Here is a 24,189-nt window from a genome sequence, read left to right on the forward strand (position 1 = left end):
TATGGGATAACATCAAGAGACCAAATTTAAGAGTCATTGGGATACAGGAAGGAACAGAGTTTCAAACCAAAGGAATGAGCAATCTATTCAATGAAATAATTCGAGAAAACTTCCCAGACTTGAAGAATGAGACAGAACCCCAAATCCTAGAAGCCTACAGGACGCCGAATGTGCAAAATCATAAGAGACCCACACCTAGACACATTATAATGAAGATGCCCAACATACAGAACAAGGAGAGAATTTTAAAAGCTACAAGAGAAAGGAAGCAGATCACATTTAGGGGTAAGCCAATCAGGATAACAGCTGATCTTTCAACACAGACTCTGAAAGCTAGAAGATCCTGGAATAACATATTTCAAACACTGAAAGAAAATGGGTTCCAACCAAGAATTGTGTTTCCAGCGAAATTAAGCTTCAGGATGGAAGATGAAATTAAAACCTTCCACGATAAACAAAAGTTAAAAGAATTTGCAGCTAGAAAACCATTTCTTCAAAACATCCTTGGCAAAACATTACAGGAAGAGGAAATGGAAAATAACAATGAAAACCAACAGTGGGAGGTAGGACACTAAAGGGGGGAAAATAATCAAAGTGGAAAACAAACCATGTTTAGTAACATAAATAAACAAATATGGCTGGAAGAACAACCCATATCTCAATAATAACCCTAAATGTTAATGGCTTAAACTCACCAATCAAGAGACACAGGCTAGTAGAATGGATCACAAAACAAGACCCAACAATATGCTGCCTACAGGAGACGCATTTGATAGGAAAAGACATACATAGGCTGAAGGTGAAAGGTTGGGAAAAATCATATCACTCATATGGACTTCGGAAACAAGCAGGAGTATCCATACTCATATCAAATAAAATAGATTTTAAGCCAAAGTTAATCAAAAGGGATAAAGAGGGACACTACATACTGCTCAAGGGAACCATACACCAACAAGACATAACAATCATAAATATATATGCCCCAAACAATGGTGCAGCTATGTTCATCAAACAAACTCTTCTCAAGTTCAAGAGTCTAATAGACCACCATACAATAATCATGGGAGACTTCAACACACCTCTCTCACCACTGGACAGATCTTCCAAACAAAAGTTGAATAAGGAAACTATAGAACTCAATAACACAATTAATAACCTAGACTTAATTGACATATATAGAATATACCACCCAACATCAAACAGTTACACTTTTTTCTCAGCAGCACATGGATCCTTCTCAAAAATAGATCATATATTATGTCACAGGGAAACTCTTAGACAATACAAAGGAGTAGAGATAATACCATGCATCCTATCTGATCATAATGGAATGGAACTGAAAATCAACGATAAAAGAAGGAAGGAAAAAGAATTTATCACTTGGAGAATGAACAATGGGTTACTGAATGATCAATGGGTTATAGAAGACATCAAGGAGGAAATTAAAAAATTCTTAGAGATTAATGAAAACACAGACACAACATATCGGAATCTATGGGACACATTGAAAGCAGTTCTAAGAGGAAAATTCATTGCTTGGAGTTCATTCCTTAAAAAAAGAAAAAACCAACAAATAAATGATCTCATACTTCATCTCAAAATCCTAGAAAAAGAAGAGCAAAACAACAGCAAAAGAAGTAGAAGGCAAGAAATAATTAAAATCAGAGCTGAAATCAATGAAATCGAAACAAAAGAAACAATTGAAAAAATTGACAAAACTAAAAGTTGGTTCTTTGAAAAAATAAACAAAATCGACAGACCCTTAGCCATGCTAGCGAAGAGAAGAAGAGAGAGAACTCAAATCACTAACATACGGGATGAAAGAGGCAATATCACAACAGACACTTCAGAAATACAGAAGATAATCAAAAATTATTTTGAATCCTTATACTCCAATAAATTAGAAGATAGTGAAGGCATAGATAAATTTCTTAAGTCATATGATCTGCCCAGATTGAGTCAGGAGGATATAGACAACCTAAACAGACCAATATCAATTGAGGAAATAGAAGAAACCATCAAAAGACTACCAACTAAGAAAAGCCCAGGACCGGATGGGTATACAGCAGAGTTTTACAAAACCTTTAAAGAGGAACTAATACCAATACTTTTCAAGCTACTTCGGGAAATAGAAAAAGAGGGAGAACTTCCAAATTCATTCTACGAGGCCAACATCACCCTGATACCTAAACCAGACAAAGACACTTCAAAGAAAGAAAACTACAGACCAATATCTCTAATGAACTTGGATGCAAAAATCCTCAATAAAATTCTGGCCACTCGGATACAAAGGCACATCAAAAAAATTGTGCACCATGATCAAGTAGGATTCATCCCTGGGATGCAAGGCTGGTTCAATATAAGGAAATCAATAAATGTTATTCACCACATCAATAGACTTAAAAATAAGAACCATATGATCATCTCGATAGATGCGGAAAAAGCATTCGACAAAGTACAGCATCCCTTTATGTTCAAAACTCTAGAAAAACTAGGGATAACAGGAACATACCTCAATATTGTAAAAGCAATCTATGCTAAGCCTCAGGCTAGCATCATTCTGAATGGAGAAAAATTGAAGGCATTCCCTCTAAAATCTGGAACAAGACAGGGATGCCCTCTCTCACCACTTCTGTTCAACATAGTTCTCGAAACACTGGCCAGAGCAATTAGACAGACGAAAGAAATTAAAGGCATCAAAATAGGAAAAGAAGAACTTAAATTATCACTATTTGCAGATGACATGATTCTATACCTAGCAGACCCAAAAGGGTCTACAAAGAAACTATTAGAGCTAATAAATGAATTCAGCAAAGTGGCAGGATATAAAATCAACACGCATAAATCAAAGGCATTCCTGTATATCAGCGACAAATCCTCTGAAATGGAAATGAGGACAACCACTCCATTCACAATATCTTCAAAAAAAATAAAATACTTAGGAATCAACCTAACAAAAGAGGTGAAAGACTTATACAATGAAAACTACAGAACCCTAAAGAGAGAAATAGAAGAAGATCTTAGAAGATGGAAAAATATACCCTGTTCATGGATAGGCAGAACTAACATCATCAAAATGGCGATATTACCAAAAGTTCTCTATAGGTTTAATGCAATGCCAATCAAAATCCCAACGGCATTTCTTGTAGAAATAGAGAAAGCAATCATGAAATTCATATGGAAAAATAAAAGACCCAGAATAGCAAAAACAATGCTAAGCAGGAAGTGTGAATCAGGCGGTATAGCGATACCAGACTTCAAACTATATTACAGAGCAATAGTAACAAAAACAGCATGGTACTGGTACCAAAACAGGCGGGTGGACCAATGGTACAGAATAGAGGACACAGAAACCAATCCACAAAACTACAACTATCTTATATTTGATAAAGGGTCTAAAAGCATGCAATGGAGGAAGGATAGCATCTTCAACAAATGGTGCTGGGAAAACTGGAAATCCATATGCAACAAAATGAAACTGAATCCCTTTCTCTTGCCATGCACAAAAGTTAATTCAAAATGGATCAAGGAGCTTGATATCAAATCAGAGACGCGCCGTCTGATAGAAGAAAAAGTTGGCTACGATCTACAGTCGGTGGGGTCGGGCTCCAAATTCCTCAATAGGACACCCATAGCACAAAAGTTAATAACTAGAATCAACAAATGGGACTTACTCAAACTAAAAAGTTTTTTCTCAGCAAAAGATACAATAAGAGAGGTAAATAGAGAGCCTACAACCTGGGAACAAATCTTTACTCCTCACACTTCAGATAGAGCCCTAATATCCAGAGTATACAAAGAGCTCAAAAAATTAGACAATAAGAGAACAAACAACCCAATCAACAAATGGGCCAAGGACCTGAACAGACACTTCTCAGAGGAGGACATACAGTCAATCAACAAGTACATGAAAAAATGCTCACCATCTCTAGCAGTCAGAGAAATGCAAATCAAAACCACCCTAAGATACCATCTCACTCCAGTTAGATTGGCAGCCATTATGAAGTCAAACAACAACAAGTGCTGGCGAGGATGTGGGGAAAAGGGTACACTTGTACATTGCTGGTGGGACTGCAAATTGGTGCAGCCAATTTGGAAAGCAGTATGGAGATTTCTTGGAAAGCTGGGAATGGAGCCACCATTTGACCCAGCTATTCCCCTTCTCGGTCTATTCCCTAAAGACCTAAAAAGAGCATGCTACAGGGACACTGCTACATCGATGTTCATAGCAGCACAATTCACAATAGCTAGACTGTGGAACCAACCTAGATGCCCTTCAATGGATGAATGGATAAAAAAAATGTGGCATTTATACACAATGGAGTATTACTCTGCATTAAAAAATGACAAAATCATAGAATTTACAGGGAAATGGATGGCATTAGAGCAGATTATGCTAAGTGAAGCTAGCCAATCCCTAAAAAACAAATGTCAAATGTCTTCTTTGATATAAGGAGAGTAGCTAAGAATAGAGTAGGGTCGAAGAGCATGAGAAGAAGATTAACATTAAACAGGGTTGAGAGGTGGGAGGGAAAGGGAGAGAGAAGGGAAAATGCATGGAAATGGAAGGAGACCCTCAGAGGTATACAAAAGTACATACAAGAGGAAGTGAGGGGAAGGGGAAAAATAATACAAGGGGGACAAACGAATGTCAGTAAAGGGGGCAGAGAGAGAAGAGGGGAGGGGAGGGGAGGGGAGGGGAGGGGAGGGGAGGGGAGGGGGGATAGTAGAGGATAGGAAAGACAGCAGAATACAACAGACACTAGTATGGCAATATGTAAATCAATGGATGTATAACTGATGTGATTCTGCAATCTGTATATGGGGTAAAAATGGGAGCTCATAACCCACTTGAATCAAATTGTGAAATATGATATATCAAGAACTATGTAATGTCTTGAACAGCCAACAATAAAAAAAAAAAAAAAAAAGAATTAAAAAAAAAAAAAAAAAAAAAAAAAAAAAAGAACTGATCTTATGTCATTTTAGTAATACTGAAGAATATAAAAATACTATTTCATTGATGGGAAAATAGATATAATCTCCATTATTCAGGAACTTGGTTTAGTTAGGGAGAGAGAAAAGTGAACACAGAATGAGCCAATTCAGTGAAAAAAATTAACAGGGTCTTATTGTTCAATGACTATTCTTATGTCTGGTTTATAGTAGAAACTCAATATTTGCTAAATTAATGAACGAATCCTGAGATCAGAAATTGCTTCTTACTGGGGTATAAATGTTGACTTCCTTCCCCTGATCTCTCTTTTGTGCCTCCTAGGTTCCTTGTACCTAAGCTCTTCTCTGTATTGAAAACTTTGTCTTCTCCAAGGTATCAAATCTCCCTTCAGAGAAAATGAGTTTTGATGTCTGTGTATTCCAGAACCTGGCACAAGGTCGGCACTTCATAAATGTTTGTTTCGTTCATTTCATTCAGACTCATTTCCTGAGATGACTTTTTTTTCCCTCCAAAATCCTGGTGCATCATCATGCATTAGAAACCCGGGTGGGAACTCCCTGGTGCTCACAAAGCCTACAAACGTGATGATTTATCCAGTGTAGGTATGAGATAAAACGATTGAGGTCATTTTAATAAAACTTCAATTTTATCCCCTGGTTATTTTGCAACCAGCTCTATATGGTTACAATATCCTTTATCAGTTTATAAATCAGTTTCAGTAAGTTCATAAATTTTATATTATATGTCACAAGAATTTGGCCCTAACTTGAAAACACTGGCTGTGTTGATTAAAATTCAGGCCAGAGCTCCTCCCCAGGCCAAGTCTGAATCTGTCTTTCTCATAATGATGGTCTCAGTTTTGTGTATATATTTTTTTTTAAATTTAAACAATACTTCCTATGAATGGGTCATGGATTTACACCTAACTAAATTTGTACCTGAGGAATAATAAGTGATGTTCTGATCTCATCGTCTTGTGGAAATAATCCAAAGAGGGAGGAGGACGGGAAGAGATGAAAGCCAACTAAAAGAAACTAACCTCAATTCTGTACATTTTTTTTGCTGGGGGCTTTACATATGTTGAAGCTTAATAACCTCATATTCCACCATAAGGCCTGTGTTATTCGCCCCTTTCACATATGAGGAAGCTGTGTTTTAAAAGAGATTTGGATCATCCCAAGGTCACCCAGAAATCATCCTGTTCAGTACTTACAACTAGTGCAGAGTTCTTAGAGCTAAAGGTCTTTCCATGGGGCAGTAAAGACAGGCAGGCCAGGGGAAAATCAAACATATTTAACTGTCTCTGTAGAAAATGGATTATGAAGGGAATATCTTCCATGACCATCCATAGAAATAACTCCCATTATTTGAAGACCCCATTGAGCACATCAATCTTCATCAGTACACTATGATGAGCTCACGGGATCTGAGAATGGTCTGAAATGAGGAAGTCAAGCTGATTATGTTGTTTAGGAAGTAAGCATTTGGAAGTAGGTGTTTTATGGTTGTTTTGCTTGGTTTGGCTTGGAAACTGTAGTAAGAAATATACAAAAATTAACTGAAAGGGAAAGCATGAATTAACTTTTATAACACACACAGACTCACATACATTTTTTAATGCCTCAGTGCTTCCTGTTGTCTTTAGGAATAAGCACAAACTCCTCTTCACAGCAAAGAAGGCTTTTCACCTTCTGTTCCCAATTCCTTTCAGATCTTGCTTCACTGTAGTATCTATTCATGGTCTGTGCTCCTGCCTTGCTGAATAGATGGACTTGCAGGTCATTCAAGTCTCTCTCTTTCTTTAATCAGATTTTTTGAGGTATAATTTGCATGCAGTAAAGTAGACATATTTAAAATGTACAATTTGGGAATTTTTGATGTAAGTACATCCCTGGGAAACTGCCATAGACAGTGAACATACCAATTACCCTGCAAAGTTTTCTCCTACTCCTGTTATTCCCTCCTGCCCATCCTTCCTCTCCACACAGAAAAATCACCTCTATGTTCTCTGTCACTATAGATTAGTTTGAATCTTCTAGAGTATCATATAAATGGAAGCATACAATTTGCATTTCTTTGGCTTCTTTCACTCATTGTTATTATTTTTTAATTTATCCATGTGGTTGTGGATATAAGCATTTCATTCCTTCTTGATTTTGGATAATATTCAATTGTATGGACATATCACTATTTTTTAATCTGTTCCTCAGTAGCTTACAGTTTGGGGATATTATAGATGAAACTGCTAGAGACATTGGTTTATATATTTTTGGACAGATACTTTCATATCTCTTGGTTAAATACTTAGGAGTGAATATCTGGATGATGTGGTAGATGCATGTAAATTTATGTTCAATTTTTTAACGTAAACAATAGGAATGTAGTGTCCCATAGTTCTGGAGGCTGGTCTGAAGATCAAGCTATCAGGATAACTAATTTCTTCTGAGGACTTAAAAGGAGTCGATTCAGTGCCTCTCTCCTAGTTGCTGGTGGTTTTCAGCCCTCTTTGGCATAACTCAGTCCATGGAAAGATCACCCTTACCTTCACCTATATTTTCACCTCACATTCTCCTTGGATGTAGGCATATCTTTTTCACAAGGGCACCAGTCCCATTGAATTAGAGACCATTCTACACCAGTATGATCTCATTTTATGTGCTCAATGTTTTAAGAAACTGCGAAGTTATTCCCAAAGTGCTTGTACCATTTTACATTCTCATCAACAATGTGAGACTTCCAGTTCCTCCACATTCCTACCAACTCAGTACTTGATATAGTTGATTTTTAGAATTTTGCTCTTCTAATAATAGTGTATTGATATCACTTACATTTCCTTAATGATTAATCATATTGACCCTGTTTTCATGTATTTACTTGTCATTCATCTCTCTTTTAGGTCTTTTCAAATATTTGGTCCATTTATTTACTAGGTTATTTTATTATTTAATTATAGGAAATGTTTATATGCTCAAAATATAATTCCTTTCACAGATATACCATTGGAAAATGTTGTTTTCATTCTATGACTTTTCCACTTTATTAACAGTGGTGGCTTGTGATGATCAGAAACTGTTAATTTTTGTGAAGTCCAATTACTGTGTTTCTTAGTCAGTTTGGGCTGCTGTGATAAAATACCACAGATTGAATGGCTTTTGCAACTTTTATTTTCTTACTTTTCTGGAGATTGAAAGCCCTAGATCAAGGTGCCAGCAGTTTTGGCATCTTGTGAGGGCCCTCCTGGTGGGTCTGTGTTCTCCCATGTGTGCACATGTTCTATCCTTCATCAGCTTGTTTGGGGGAGAAAGCAGGAGAGTGATCTCTGGTGTCTCTTCTTGGTCTGTGGTCTCAGTCTCTCTCTGCACTATGCCTTGATATGTGAGTGATTTGCTTTTTTTTTTTAAGGACACTAATTGTTGAAAAGAGACTTCATCCTTACAATCTTACTTAACCTTAATTACTCCTTATAAGGAGGTTTCATCTTCAAATACAGCCATACTGAGAATTTAAGTTTCAACATATGAATTTCAGAGAAACACAAGATTTCAACTAACAATGATAATTTTTTGAACTGGCAAAAAGTATGGATTGACTTTTGAATATTCTATTGAAGAATCATTGCTTCACCCAAAATACAAAGATTTCTTCTATCTTTGTTCAATTTAGGTTTTATATTTAGGTTGGTGGTCTCTTTTGATTTAATTTTCATATATGTATGAGATAGGTATTTAAGTACTTTTTTTGATAGTGCAACATTTTCTATCCCACTGAATTGCCCTTTTGCACTTGCTTGAAAATTAGTTATCCAGCTATATAGAACACTATTTCTATTCTATTAATTGACTTGTTTCACTTCACATTTATACCACACTCTCTTATTAACATAACTATATAAATATTGAAATCAGGAAGTGCCAGTCCTTTGGATTTGTTCTACTCCTTCAGTTGCTTCAGCTATTTCAGGCCCTTTGCATTAACCATGCATTTCAGAATAAAGTTCTTGATTTCTACCAAAAAATTCTATTGCTGTTGATGAATCTGATTTATGAGTGAAGTATATAAAAAAATTGCTATGGTTTGAATATGAGTAGGGTCCCCCAGTGGTTCAAATTTTAAAGGCTTAGTCCCTAGAATACTATACAGAGGTACTGTGGGATCTTTAATAGTGGGGCCTAGTGGGAGATCCTTAGGTCTTTGGGGGATGTGCCCTTGAAGGGGATTGTGTAACTATGGTCTCTCAGTCTCTCTCTGCACTGTGCCTTGATATGTGAATGGTTTGCTTTGATACACTGATATCCAGTCCTCTGATAAGAGGCTTAAAGCAATGGGGCTCTCTGATCTTGGATCTTCTAGAATGATGTGTTAAATAAACCTTTTCTCTTTCTAAGGTATACGTTAGGTATTTCATTGTAGTAACATGGACCTGACTAATATAACAATGTATTGAGATTTTCTTTAATTCCCATCAGCAATCTCTTCTAATATTAGTGTATGAGATTTGTACATTTTTGCCAGATTTATCCCTAAATATCTAATATTTTAATGTTCTATAACTAGTATTTTTAATTAGAATTTTATATCTTTGCTTTACATCAACACATACTTGGCTTTTGTATATTTATCTTTTATTATGCAACCTTGCTAAAGTAAAAAATGAATCCTAATAGTGATTTTTGAAGTTCCACCAGATTTTATACATAGACAAAGATATTATCTTTGAATAAAGAAAATTTGTTTCTAGACAATGGCCTTTTTCCATCTGGATACCTTTTATTTATTTATTGTTGCCCTATTATACCTACTTATAACCTCTAATAAAAGACTGATTGGAAAGGGTGAGTCCACTCTTAACTTTCTCTTTATCTTAGAGGAAAGCCATTCAGTCTTTCAACATTTTGTATAATGTTAGCTATAGATTTTGTTTGTTTTATTTGTAAACATGCATTATTATATTGAAAAAGTTTCCTTCTCTTTATGGTTTTCTGTTTTTTTTTCCTTAATCAGGAAAAGATGTTGAATTTTCTGAAATACATTTTTTCCCCTCCATTTACTGAGGTGATCATGTTGTTTTTCTTTCTTAGTTCATTAATATAGCATATTGCAATGATTCATTTTTGAATTTTAAACCAACCTTGCTTTTAAGACAATGGCTTTCACAATGGCTTATCATGATAAATTATTATTTCTATATATTGTTGGAGTTTATGTTGCTATAATTTTGTTTAGAAGTTTTCATTTGTGCATTTGAAGAATATTGATCTGTGGTATGTTTTTCTTGTAATGTCTGGTTTATATATAAGAGCAATGCTGTCCTCAAAGAATTAGTTGCTAAAGATTCTTTCCTCTTCAGTTTTATGAAGAGCTTGTGTAAAATGGGTATCATTTTACCCTTAAATATTTGGAAGAATTCACCACTGAAGTCACTTGAATCTACCCCAGACTTCTTTTAGAGAAGGAAGGGTGAGAGAAGAGTAGAGGTGTCTTGTGTATATATTCATTATTTTTTTAAGTAATATGGGGCTATTCATGTTGTCTCTTTCTTCCTGATTGTTCCTAAGTAGTTTGTGTCTTTTAAGAAATTAGTTTGTGTCATCCAAGTTGTTAAATTCATTTATAATATTATAAAACATTCCCTTATATTTCTTTGAATATCTACAAAAACTGTGGTGATGTCATCGCTCTCATTTATGATACAATTAATGTGAGTAGTCTGTTTCTGATCAGTCTTACTAGTTATATCAATTAGCTGATCTTTCCATTTTTTAGATGTATCTTTTGAGTACCTTGATTTTCTCTATTATTTTTCTGCTTTCTGTTTCATTTAGGCATTCTCTGCTTTTATTATTTCCTCCCTTTTTATTTTTTTGGAAATTAATTGGTCCTGTTTTCCTAGTTTCTTAAAGTGTAAATGGAGATAATTGATTAGAACTCTTCCTTTTTTTCTAGCAAAGGCATGTAGTATTCTAAACTTACCCCAAGTATTGTTGTGTTTTAACCTTTATTTAGCTGAAAAAAATCTATTCTCTTTTTTTTTGCCGCATTTTACCCCAAAGTTATTTAGACATGTTTTATTTAATTTCTCTGTTTGAGAATTTCCCAGAAACTTTTATGTTTACTATGTCTAATGAAATTTCATTGTGATTTTCAATGAATTAAATCCTTTGAAATATAGTGAGGCTCATTTTATTGGTCTGGCATATGGTCTATATTTATAAAGGCTCTTTTTTGCTGCAGTAGAATGTATTCTGCTGTTGTCACTAGTTTATTGATAGTGTTATTCAGCTGTTATCCTTACTGAGTTTTCTGTCCATTGGTCTATTATAAGAATGGGGTATTGAAATCTCTTAATATAAACTTTAAATTTGTATATTTTTTCCTTGAGTGTTAAAAAAACTTAGGATGGTATATCTTCTTCATGGATTAACACCATCATTGTTATTATAGTTTAGATGTTAGGTGTCCCCCAAAGTCTCATATGTAAGATAATGCAAGAAAGTGTAGAGGTAAAATGATTGGCTTATAAGGGTCTTAATTTAATCAGTGCTTTAATCCCCTAATAGGGATGAACTGCATGGTAACCATAGGCAGGTCTGGTGTGGCTAGAGGAGGAGGGTCATTGGGGGATGTGCCATTGGGGCTTATATTTTTGTCCTTGTTGAGCAGAGCTAACTTGCTCTTCTGCTTTCTGATTGTCATGTCTTGAGTTTTCTACTCCTCCACATCCTTCTGACCTGATGTTCTGCCACATCTGAGGCCCAGAGCAATGGAGCTGACTGTCTATGGACCGAGGCCTCTGAAACCATGAGCCCCAACTAAACTTCTCCTTCAAAATTGTTCTCCTCAGGTCTTTGGTTACAGCAGTGAAAAGGCTGACTAAAGCAATCATTATGAGATGACTGGCTTTCTTGGTCTGAGGCAATATTCTTTGTTATGAAATCTTCTATTGACATTGAATTTTTTTGTTTTGTTTTGTTTTGACTAAAACTGTGTATCTTTTCTCATCCTTTAGCTTTAATCTGCTTGTATATTTCTATTTAAGGTGTGAGTTTTTTTTAAGGAACACATAGTTCAATAATTTCTTTTTAAACTAAATCCTGATAATTCCTGCTTTTGGGGTGTGTGTGTGATTACCTCAGATTCACAGTTAATATGATTATTAATGAAGCGAAATATACATTTTTCTTGTTACCATTTTTCTTCTACTTGTCTGATCTGTTCCTTGTTTTATTTTGGCCACCTGTTGTGTTGACTATTTGTCATCATTATATTTTATTTACTCTGTTTATTTACTGGCTAGAACTCTTTGTTATTTAATGATCGCTTTAGGATGGCTAGTATATATATTTAACTTACATGTCTACATTCAGGTAATATTATGTCACTTGCTATACAGTAAAATAGCTGTATGATTGTATACTCTCATTCCTTCCTTCTTGGTCTTGGGATATTATGGTCAAAAATTTTATGCATGCATATAGTTCCTACAGTACATTATTATTATTTTTATCTGAAAAAAATGATTTTATTTTAAAATTTTCAAAATCCTAAAAACCATATTTATATATACAGTTACCATTTCCAGTGCCCTTTGTTCTTTGCATAGTTCCATTTCCTATGGGAGCATCTACCTTCCTTTAAAATTTCTTATATCAATATTAATTCTTTCAGCATTTATATGTCTGTTATATTCTTTATTTGCCATTAGTTTTTAAAAATATGTTTATTTTATTTATTTATATGTGGTGCTGTGGTGCTGAAGATCAAACCCAGGGCTTCACATGTGCTAAGTGAGTGCTCTACTGCTGAGCCTCAACCCCAGCCCTATGTGCCATTAGTTTTAAAAGATAATTTGATTGGGCATAAAGTTCTAGGCTGACAGTGTATTTTGTTTTAGAATTTTAAAAATATTGCTTTTCTTTTGCAGTGTTTTTGTTGGGAAAATGGCTCTCACCTTTGCCTTTATTCCTGTATTCATAATGTGCCTTCTTTTTTCTTTGTATGATGTTAAGGTTTTCACTATGTCACCTTTATTTGAGAAATTTGATCATGATGCATATATATCTAGTTTTCTTTATTTTTCTTGTGCTTCAAGGTTTTGGGACTTCTTGGATCTGGTAGTTTATATGTTTCATCAAGTTTAAGAAGTTTTCGTTTCTCCAAAGTATGTTTTTGGTGCCTTTGTCTACTATGTAGTTTTGTCTCTATGTCCTCTATTCTGTACCATTGGTCTACATGTCTATTTTGGTGCCAATACCATGCTGTTTTTGTTACTATAGCATTGTAGTATAGTTGAAGGTCTGGTATTGTGATGCTACCTGCTTCACTCTTCTCGCTAAGGATTGTTTTGGCTATTCTAGATCTCTTCTTTTTTCAAATTAATTTCATATCTGCATTTTCTATTTTTATAAGGAATGATGATGGGATTTCAATAGGAATTACATTGAATATGTATAGCACTTTTGGTTGTATGGGCATTTTGACAATATCAATTTTGCCTATTCAAGAACATGGGAGATCTGGCCATCTTCTAAGATCTTCTTCAATTTCTTTCTTTAGTGTTCTGTAGTTTTCACTGTAGAGGTCTTTCACCTCTTTATTAAATTGATTACTAAGTATTTTATTTTTTGTTGAGGCTATTGTTAATGTGGTCGTTTTTCTAATTTCTCTTTCAGATGATTCATCACTGATGTATAACAATGCATTTGATTTAAGGTTATTGGTTTTGTATCCTGCTATTTTGACAAATTTATTAATTAATTCTAGAAGTTTTCCAGTAGAGTTTTTTGGATTCTCTATGTATAGAATCATGTTGTCAGCAAATAATGATAGTTTGAGTTCTTTTTTTTCTATTTGTATCCCTTTAATTTCTTTCTCATCAGTCTCTTCAACAAATGGTGCTCAAGTACTAGAAATGCATCTGCAGCAAAATGAAAGTAAACCTCTATTTCTCACCATGCACTAAACTCAACTGAAAGTGGATAAAGGACCTAGGAAATAGACCAGAGATCCTGCATCAAACAGAGGAAAAAGTTAGGCTCAAATCTTCATCATGTTGGATTAGGCCCTGACTTCCTTAAAAAAACTTCTAAAGGGCAAGAAATAAAATTAAGAATCAATAAATGGGACTGATTCAAACTAACACACACTTATCAGAGCACTAATCTCCAGGATATATAAAGAACTCAAAATATTTAACACACACACAAAACAAACAAACAAACAAAAAACAACCCAATCAATAAATGGGCTAAGGAGCTGAACAGACACTTCTAAGAAGAAGATATACAATCAATCAACAAATATATGAAAAAATGTTCAACATCGCCAGTAATTAGAGAAGTGCAAATCAAAACTACTCTAAGATTTCATCTCATGCCAGTCAGAATGACAGTTATCCAGAATACAGACAACAATTAATGTTGGCGAGGATGTGGAGGAAAAGGCACACTCAAACATTGCTGGTGGGACTGCAAATTGGTGTAACCAATACGGAAAGCAGTATGGAAATTGCTTAGAAAACTTGGAATGGAACCACCATTTAACCTAGCTATCCCACTCCTCAGTCTATGCCCAAAGGATTTATAATGAGCATACTACAGGGACACAGCCACATCAATGTTTATAGCAGCACAATTCACAATAGTTGAATTGTGGAACTACCCTAGACTAACCTAGATGCCCTTCAATAGATGAATGGATTAAAAAAAACTGTGGTATATTTACACAATGGAATATTACTCAGCATTAAAAGAAAATAAAATTATGGCATTTGCAGGTAAATAGATGGAGTTGGGGAATGTCATGCTAAGCAACAGTAAGCCAATCCCACAAAACTAAAGGCTAAATGTTCTCTCTGATTAGTGTATGCTGATCCATAATGTGTGGGGGGTGCATGGGAAAAATGGAGGAACTTTGGATGGGACAAAGGGGAGGGACAGGTGGGGAAGGGATATAGGGACAGGAAAGATGGTGGAAAGAGATGGACATCATTACCCTAAGTACATGTATGACTGCACATATGGTGTGACACTACATTGTGTACAACCAGAGGAATGAAATGTTGTCCTGCAATTGTGTACAATGAATCAAAATGCATTCTGCTCTCATACATACCTAATTAAAATTAATTAATTAATTAATCAAAATATTTTTTGAAAATTGCAAAATAAAATAAAATTAAAGATTAAAAAATGTTTTCAAACATTTTCTTCAAATATCCTTCCCCTTCCCCCAACCTACTCTTTAAGGATTCCAATTACACATGTATTAGTGCACTTAAATTTGTCCCTGAGTCCAATAATGTCTTTTCAGTTTTGTCTTAGCTATTATCTGTAACTGATCTTATTCAGTGTGTTTTTTATTCATACATTTTAGTTTTTATCTCTATAAGTTTTGGTTTGGGTAATTTAAAAAATATACCTCATGTTTCATTTGAAGTTTTAGATTATATTAAATACAGGTATGTAAGTGCTAACACTTGTAAGTCCTAAGTTACAAGTCCTAACACTTGTAACTATTTTGCACAGTTTTGATGGGCTTATTTTTGTCCCTATTGTGGGCCATCTGTTTCTGCATTTTATTTAACTAATATTTGTTAGGTTCTACATAATAGGGATTTTGTCTTGTTGAGTGCTGGATGTTTTTGTTTTTATATAAATAAGCTTTAACTTTGTTTTCTGGGCTGAAGTAAATTTACGTAATTTGACTTTTTTAGACCATGTTTTTAAGAGTATAAGTGGCTACAATGGGATTTATTCTAGAGCTCATTATTTCCCACTACTGATGAAAGATATTTCTAAGTATTTTATCTAATACCTTAGGAATTATGGATCTTTTCAGTCTTATTTTTGAGACAATTAGGTAATATTTATGACCCTGGGTGAGTTCAAGGCATTATTCCCTCATATAAACCGTCCCTCAGTATCAATGTTCAGGACACTGAGTATTGTTTTAGTCAGTTCTTTTGCTGCTCTGACCAAAAAGATCTGATAAGAAAAATCAGAGAAAGAAAGGTTTATCTGGGGGCTAATGGTTTCAGAGGTCTAACTCCATTTAGTCCATTTGGAAGGTCAGCTCCATTCCTCTGGGCTTGAGATAAGGCAGAACATTATGGAGGAAGAGTGTAACAGAGGAAAGCAGCTTAGCACATGATCAGGAAGCAGAGAGAGACTCCACTCATAAGTTGCAGAAAATATATCCCAAAGGCACACCCTCAATGCCCACCTCCACCAGTCTTTGGCCACAGGTGTAGCTTATACTAATTAAGTAGGTAAACCTGCCTTCAATTACCATGCAATGAATCCCTCTTAGGGGTTTAATTTACTGATTGGGTTAAGGCTTTCACAATCGAATCATTTCACCTCAAAGCCTTTTTTCATTGTCTCACAAATAAATTTTGGGGGGATACCATGCACCCAAACCATAACATACCAAAATTCATGAATTATCCAGCCTTTTATATAAAGAGTGTAATATTTGCATTCAAGTTAAGCACATCTTCCTGTGTATTTAAATCATATCTAGATAACTTTTAATATCTAATATAATGTAAGTGCTCTGTACATAGTTGTTATATTGCATTGCTTAGGAAAAGAAACTTCTGTACATATTCAGTACAGACACAATAAAAAATACATTTCAATCCACAGTTGGTTAAATTGATAACCTGTAGAAACCTGCAGAGGCAACTATATTTGAGGTTATTATTGTATTGTTTTGTTTTGTTTCAGACTTGGGCTAGCTTTTTCCAACACATGTGCTGACCAGCACTCTGCTCATTGTTATGACAGTCTCTCTGTATATCTCTAGAGTTCTCTTTCTGAGTATCTCTTTCCTCTGTGACACTTCACTGTGAATTTTACCTGCATTGATTACTCTGGATTCTCAGCTCTGTCTCCTCAGTCAGGACTCCACTTGTATTTGCCTTGGTTATTTTTTTTTTCTGTTGTTGAAATTCCTTACAGGCCACAAACTGGGAAAGTTATATCCATTACTTTATTTGTTTCCTTTCTCTCGGGGATTATTGCCCCTTGTTGCTTGAAGTCCAGTGACTTGGAAACCATATAACATTCCAGGTTTTCTGTGAAAAGTGAATCCGGCACCTGATAAGAAGTGATCTTCCTCTGATTCTTTTCTATTACAGGATTTGACACAATCTACTGGTTTTACCAGAGATGGTCTTTTCTTCCACTTCTCAATTCTGCAATCCTGTACACACCTTTCAGATCTTTATTCAGTTACTTCTCCTGTATAATCTCCAAGCTGACTTTGCTTATGTCTCCTAGAACACTTCAGCCTTCACCTTCCCTGAAATTGATAGGTACTGATTATAATGGTTGGTTCTCATTATCTTCCATTCCACTAGACTGGGAACATCTCAAAAACATCATGGAAATAAGAATTATTTTCTTTTCACTATTACATCCCCTGACCCTTGCACCAATCTTTGTTTATATTCTCCCAAATTTTTTGAAAGTGCAAATGAATAAGTGTGCCAAATTTTGATTGATTTCAACACAAATAGGTAAACACATGGAGAAAATGAAAGAGCTACATATTGACAAAGAAATTTGACTCATATGGACAAATATTAAAACAACTGCATTCTTGGACACTATTATTATACCGTCAATATCCATCAGGGATTCATTTCAGGAGTGACCCACAGTCACCAGAATCTGCAGATGTTTACATCCCTTTTATAAAATGATGTGTTTGCACACAACCTAAGCACATCCTTCTGTATATTTTAAATCATGTCTAGGTTACTAGAAATACAACTACAATGTAAATGTATTGTAAATAGTTGTTATATAGGGACTAGAGATAAGAGAAAGCCTCTACTTGTTAAATATGGATAAATATTTTTCACAAATGTTTCAATATGTGATTAGTTGAATCCACAGATGCAAAGTCCTACAGATATGAAAGGCTGACTCTCTAGCCTGTCTTCAGAACTTCCAATGCCACACTAATGTACATGAATTGATGCATGCCCAGGAAACTGTCTCCTAGTTTGTCAAAAGCAGTAGTAACTCCAGCAGTTTGTGGAGAGCTCCTTTAAAGAATGGACTGGTGTAATGATGACTATAGTACTTTTGTATAATCACAGAAATAAGCAAAATAGAAATCCAAGCATGACACACATCAGTGAGCAGATCTGCTAGTTTACTGTTGCTTGGTTCAATGACAAGATGACAAAGGGAATGAGAGATGTGAAGGGAAATAGCCTGATAGATACTACAGGTGGAAAGAGGAACCATCCAGATAGTGTCAAGAGTTAATTCACATCAACAGTGAAATGCAAAATAATTCCTAACCAGCGTCCATGTATTAAGGACTAAAATTGTTCTACTGCCATCGTGAGGGTCAATGATTTCAACTCAGCTCCAACATAACGTGGTGATTTTGGATTCATGTCTCTGGAACTCAAAGGCATATACTTTAATGACTTCCCACCTATGTAATATAGATTGCCTTAAAAATATCTTTAAGGAATTTCCAGTGAATGTGACCCCAAGTGATGAAGAACAGGTATACAGAGGAGTATATATTCCAAATCTGAGAAATTTTCATTTAAACAGAATACAACCCCTATTTCTCTACAAGTTTCAATTACTGGTAGTGACGTAGTTCCTCTGGAATTGTACAAGTCTGTTTACCATCTCCTTCACATGGCTCCTCTCAGTGTTTTACTGGAGTCTGTTTATACACATATGTACATGCCAATCTTTCCAAGGATGTGTTCAGTACTTTTGCTTATTTGTTTAAAGTTAGCCATGATGACTGCATTCATGTCCCAGAAACCAGCTACAAATCAAGGCTTTTCTGAATGAGAGTCAATTGCTAAAATTTAGCCAACATACCACTGGATGCACTTGAAATATCTGTTGACAGAGACTTCTGATAATAACAGCCTTGTGATCAGCTGCCTATATTGAACCAAGCCATATATTGCAGGGCAGCTGAGCCCTTCAGCCTATTTCCTAGGCTTCATGTCAGTAGGCTTCTGGCTAGATTTGGTCATTTTCGGGACTATTGAGATGTTATGGAGTGACTGGTAGAAGAGAAGCCAGGATAATGTTATGTCCCTGGAGTTTACCTGGGGTCTCCTGCAGTGGCTACATCTCTTTTTTGGTTTCACCAATTAACAAAAAGACCTGCTGTGGTGTCAGCTTCTGGAAGGTAATGTTGTTCCCTCTGCTCCCTCTGTTTTGGGGAATGGCTTCCCCTTGCTGCTACTCTCATCTGTATTTCCTATTATCCTCTATTATACCTCTAAGCTCTCTCATCACCTGTGCAAATCCAGATTTAAATTCCTTAGGCTTAAATATACATGTGGCATCTGAATCCCAGTTAGATCCTGACTGATATGATGTTTAAGTAATTGGCCAAAATTCATACAGATATTAATTAACCTTGGATTTGTAGTCTAATGTCTGACTATGGAAACTGTCCTGTTCAATACTCTGACACTATTTCAAATCTCATTCTGTTTTTTCAGATATTCTATTCAGACACCCTCTGTGGTCCCTTAGAATGAATAATCAAAACTCCAGGAAGCTCCAGGTAGGTCATTATGGGGAGATCCTGGAGAAGTATCCTCACTGGTGTCCATATGGAAAGCTTCCAACTATGCATCTTTGCTTGGAACTGGAAAATAAAGTGGATAAATGAGCTTTCCAGGGATTGTTTGCTATAGGAGTACATCGTCTTGCTTTATCTAAAAATACTCCTATTTTATATCTTGGGTCATCAATGGAGACTTAACGCAACATAACAATAAAACAAGACTGGACCCATTGTAGGCCCACACTCTGTTATATTTGCAGTTGCATTTGAACTCAGTCACATCATTACACAGGAAATGGGAAAAAAGAATCACAGACCACACACATCTGGCCATCACTACCTTATTTCTTTGCTCCTTTGTAACTCATCCTTCTCAGCTTTCTTTAGACATTACCTTACCTGGATTTTGTTTTCTTGCTTAGCCTGTGCAAAAATGCAGATTTTTGTCACTGCTACCAGTTGTGCCAAATGCCTGGTTGTTGTCATTTGCTTTGTTTTCTTCTGTCTGATGCTAAGGGGATTAATATAAAGATAATTTCTTGAGATATCAGGGCTTAAAATTCCTACTATGGGACCCCTATGTTTATCACTATGACTAGATTGAGTTTATCTGCTCCTCATCCTTGTATCCATGGGGTTTGCTGGGCCTTGGGGTTATGGGGTTATTGATGAGCCAGGTAGAAGCTATCAGCACACCTTATTGTTCTCCACCAAAAAAAAAATCATTTTGGAGGTCATACATCTGCCCCATCCAACCCTGCAGTGAAATGTTTATTGTATAAAGCAGATTGCAATTATTTCACAAAGTGTTATTTCTCACTTCCATAGCATTTGTCACACAGGTAATTTGTTTATTCATTTATCCTTTATTTATCTCCCTTCACACTGTTCACTCTATAAGGGCAGAGTTTGTTTCTTCCACCTCTTTGAACAGGAAAGTGTCTGGAGTAGTGGGGAGGCCAGTTATTAGTTGCCTAAAAAAAAATTAAATTCGTGAATGGGGTGGACAGATGCTTGTGATTCAAACATATAATAATCAACCCCTCTCTGTTTACTTCTGAGCCCTCTCTGTCTTTCCTCAAAAAAAAAAAAAAATAGTGAGGAACCCACACAGTTCTAGGCTGTTCCTGGGCCATTGTTTTATCTTTGTCATATTAGTCATGTTGCTTCTGAATTTTTTCCCTGAAGTAGTATGGTCTGTAATTTTTATATGAAATTAAATTAAGTAAAAGAAAACTCCTTCCACATTTCAGAGAAAGAACAAATCAAAAACGGTAAGTATCCTGTACTTGGAATAAACACTACCACCACTGGATTTAAATAAATCCTTTATTACTTATAAACTGGTGGATCTTATACATGACATTGAGCTTCTTTGACTTCCATTCATTTTCCCATGTAAGTGAGGACTAATCACTTAAAGCCAGTAATATGTAAAGCACATCAGCAATTATACCTCATTTCACTAGTTTATGTATTGCCAAGAGATCTATAGTTGTTTTCCCTGGGCAATATTCTTGCTCCCCGATGACCCCATATCCTTCCTCACTCATTTCTCTTCTTTTACAAAAGCCTCAATTCTTCAATTTATTGCTCTCACCCAACTTCCAGGAAAGAAAGAATTCTTTCAAGTGTCAGTAGTACAAGAAAGTGACTGTTCATTGATTAATATCCTATTCAAGGATCTGGGGGTGGTGTGTGTGTGTGTGTGTGTGTGTGTGTACATATTACAAATATTTATGTTTGTATGTGTATTTTTTAAATGGGAGCTCAGTATGTTGCGTAGGCTTGTCTCAAGTGATCTTCCTGCCTCAGTCTCTCAAGTAGCTGGTACTACAGGCATGTACCAACATACTCAGCGGAAAGTTTTTAAGTATGGTCCTTTTTTGGCCACTGAAATTGAGTTCAAATGGTGGAAATTCAGGTTGGTCTATAAGAGCATTAAAAAGCTATTTTGTTTCAGGAAGAATTCTTAAAGCTCTCAAAATTAAATAACAAAATTAAATCACAAACAACTGTCTTTCTCAACTATAACAGAAGCTAACAGCATCATCCTCTGGATGTGTTACATGTAACTACCACCAAGGCTGCTATTGACATAACCCGATATAAACTGCAGATGTTTCCTCAATTGAAAAATATAGAATGTGTGATATTGAACCTTAATAGATAGTAACCCATGGCCTTCATAGCACAGAGTGGTCCCATGGTGAATTCTGAATGCTTGGAAAGTGGACTTGAAGGAAATTGTGATCAGTGAAGAGAGAAAAGTAATTCAAGGTTGGACTCTGGATCTTGGATGATGTCTAAAAGCAAAGCTGTTTCAGGAAAGAATTTTACATAGATTATTAAATCCATTTAGGGTTTCAAGTATGACATATTGGACCATTTATTCAAGACTATATAATTAAAAACTAGAAAGCATCTTATCAACTATATTCAGAATAGTCTAGATTTTGCTACAGTATCATATTTACCCCCCAGTCCCAGTGGCTTAATAGTATAAGATTTATTTCCTACTATACTATTACCTTTTATGGATTGGCAAGCTCTCTATTCCATGCAATCACCCAGAGTCCCAGGAAGACATATGAAAAATGTACAGTTGTGCCTTAGAAGCAACAGATGTCCTTTGTGTTTATGGATCACCTTCAAGAATTAGTTAAATGTACTTGTCTAACTACAAGGGGACTACACACTTATTAAAAATGAGTGTTGGGCTGGGGATGTGGCTCAAGGGGTAGCGTGCTCGCCTGGCATGCATGCGACCCGGGTTCGATCCTCAGCACCACATACAAACAAAGATGTTGTGCCCGCCAAAAAACTAAAAAATAAATGTTAAAAAATTCTCTCTCTCTCTCTCTCTCTCTCTCTCTCTCTCTCTCTCTTCTCTCTCTCTCTGTCTCTCACTCTCTCTAAAAAAAAATGAGTGTTGAACCAGCTATTAATTGTAACCATGGATAGATATCATTTAGCTAGTGGTTCTTAAAGCATTTTGGACCATGATCTTATCAAACGTCTAATAAAAACTTCAGATTGGTTACACAGAAAAATCTAGGTGGTTACATACACATTTTTGCATTTAATTTCATTGAGGTAACAGATTTCCCTATACACTAGCCAGGAAGCGTTGACAAGAATTGTGCTAGAGTTGGCTTGTAGTAGAATTTTATAAGAACCACTAGCAAAATTTTATAGAATTTTGAAAACTACTTAGTATGTGGTTAGTGTGAAATGGCCACAATGGGAGTATTTATATCATGGAAACTGGTAAATGCAACCCATCAATTTTCCCTACCTCCTCTATAGTTAGTTGCTAACTATTTCTTAGGACACCAATGCCACTAAAGTTCTCCTCTTATCTCCATTTAAGCAATTCCTCCCCTAGATCAGAGATCTCAGATATATATTTCACATGTCTATTCTTTTTGACTAGTAAGTAAATTTTGGTGCACATTTTGAGAAGTAATGAGATATGAAAGAGTATTAGCACCAAATAGCAAGATCTGTCATGAATGTCAGAGCACAGGTTGCTTTCCTAAAGCAATGGCCTCATTATACAGATGGAGATACTAAGCCCTCATGAGTTTAAATGAAATTATTTGCTTAAATTCAATTAATGTTGTCAACAAATCTGGCTTCCTATACTATCTTCAACATGTACCTGAATCGTCACTGAAACAACCTGCATCTGTAGCAGCCTAACCTGAACATAGATCACCCTGGAGACAGAGATTCTGGATGGTTACCCTTCCTCTGCTGATTTTATTATCTTGTCCCTGAAAGCCATAGCTTTCTCTGTGTGCACCTTCTCTTGTACCATGGAGCTGAGAGGCTTTTAGGCAAGTCCTCTTCCTGGGAGAAGAGATAGGGCTTGATAGGACCCAGGGCATCTGAGATCTGCATCTGAACTGGAGATCACATTTTGAGATCAAAGGACAGAGCCAGACAATTCTTTAAATTAGTGAGCACCTGTTGGCATAACAGTCTGTTGGCACAAGGCAACAAATTATATGCTACTCATTTTGTTGCTTGTAAAAATGAAATCAATTAAATACTTTAACTTTAGTTGTCTGTATTTTTATCATACAAATATTTGAAACATACAATTTCTAAGACATACACAAAAATTAAAGGCAAAGGAAGAAAAGAATTTAGAGATCTGGTTAAGGCAGCACCAGGTCCATGATTCCAAGACAATCCAAAATGAGGCAGTTATTTCTATTTCCACTGAACGGCACCATGGTTCCATATAAGTAGATAAAGCACCAATAAATAAGAATGATCCACTCACACATGGAGGTGCAGGTATGCCAACCAACTCATATGCCCAGTTGAAGGACCACAAAGGGAGTTTCTCCTCCTTTTTACCATGTGTTTGCAATTGATCAATGACCATCAGAGCATGGAAGAAGGAGCCATAAAAAACTTTGTTACAATGGTTAATGATAAACAGTGATGGAGTGTCAAGTATAACCACTTGAAAAACCCAGGACCCAGGAACTTCCTGTTAGCAGCTCATGATCTTTTTCTGCATATAGGGAGAGGGGGACATCATGCTCTGCTCTGTTCTCCAGAATTATTCTCAGTCCCCCTGCCACAACTGTCCCATGTCCTAGACAAAGAGGGTCTTGCTGCCCCCTCTTATTTTGTATCCTAGAAAT

This window comes from Marmota flaviventris, chromosome 2, assembly GCF_047511675.1.
Source record: "Marmota flaviventris isolate mMarFla1 chromosome 2, mMarFla1.hap1, whole genome shotgun sequence".
Taxonomy (NCBI): Eukaryota; Metazoa; Chordata; class Mammalia; order Rodentia; family Sciuridae; genus Marmota; species Marmota flaviventris.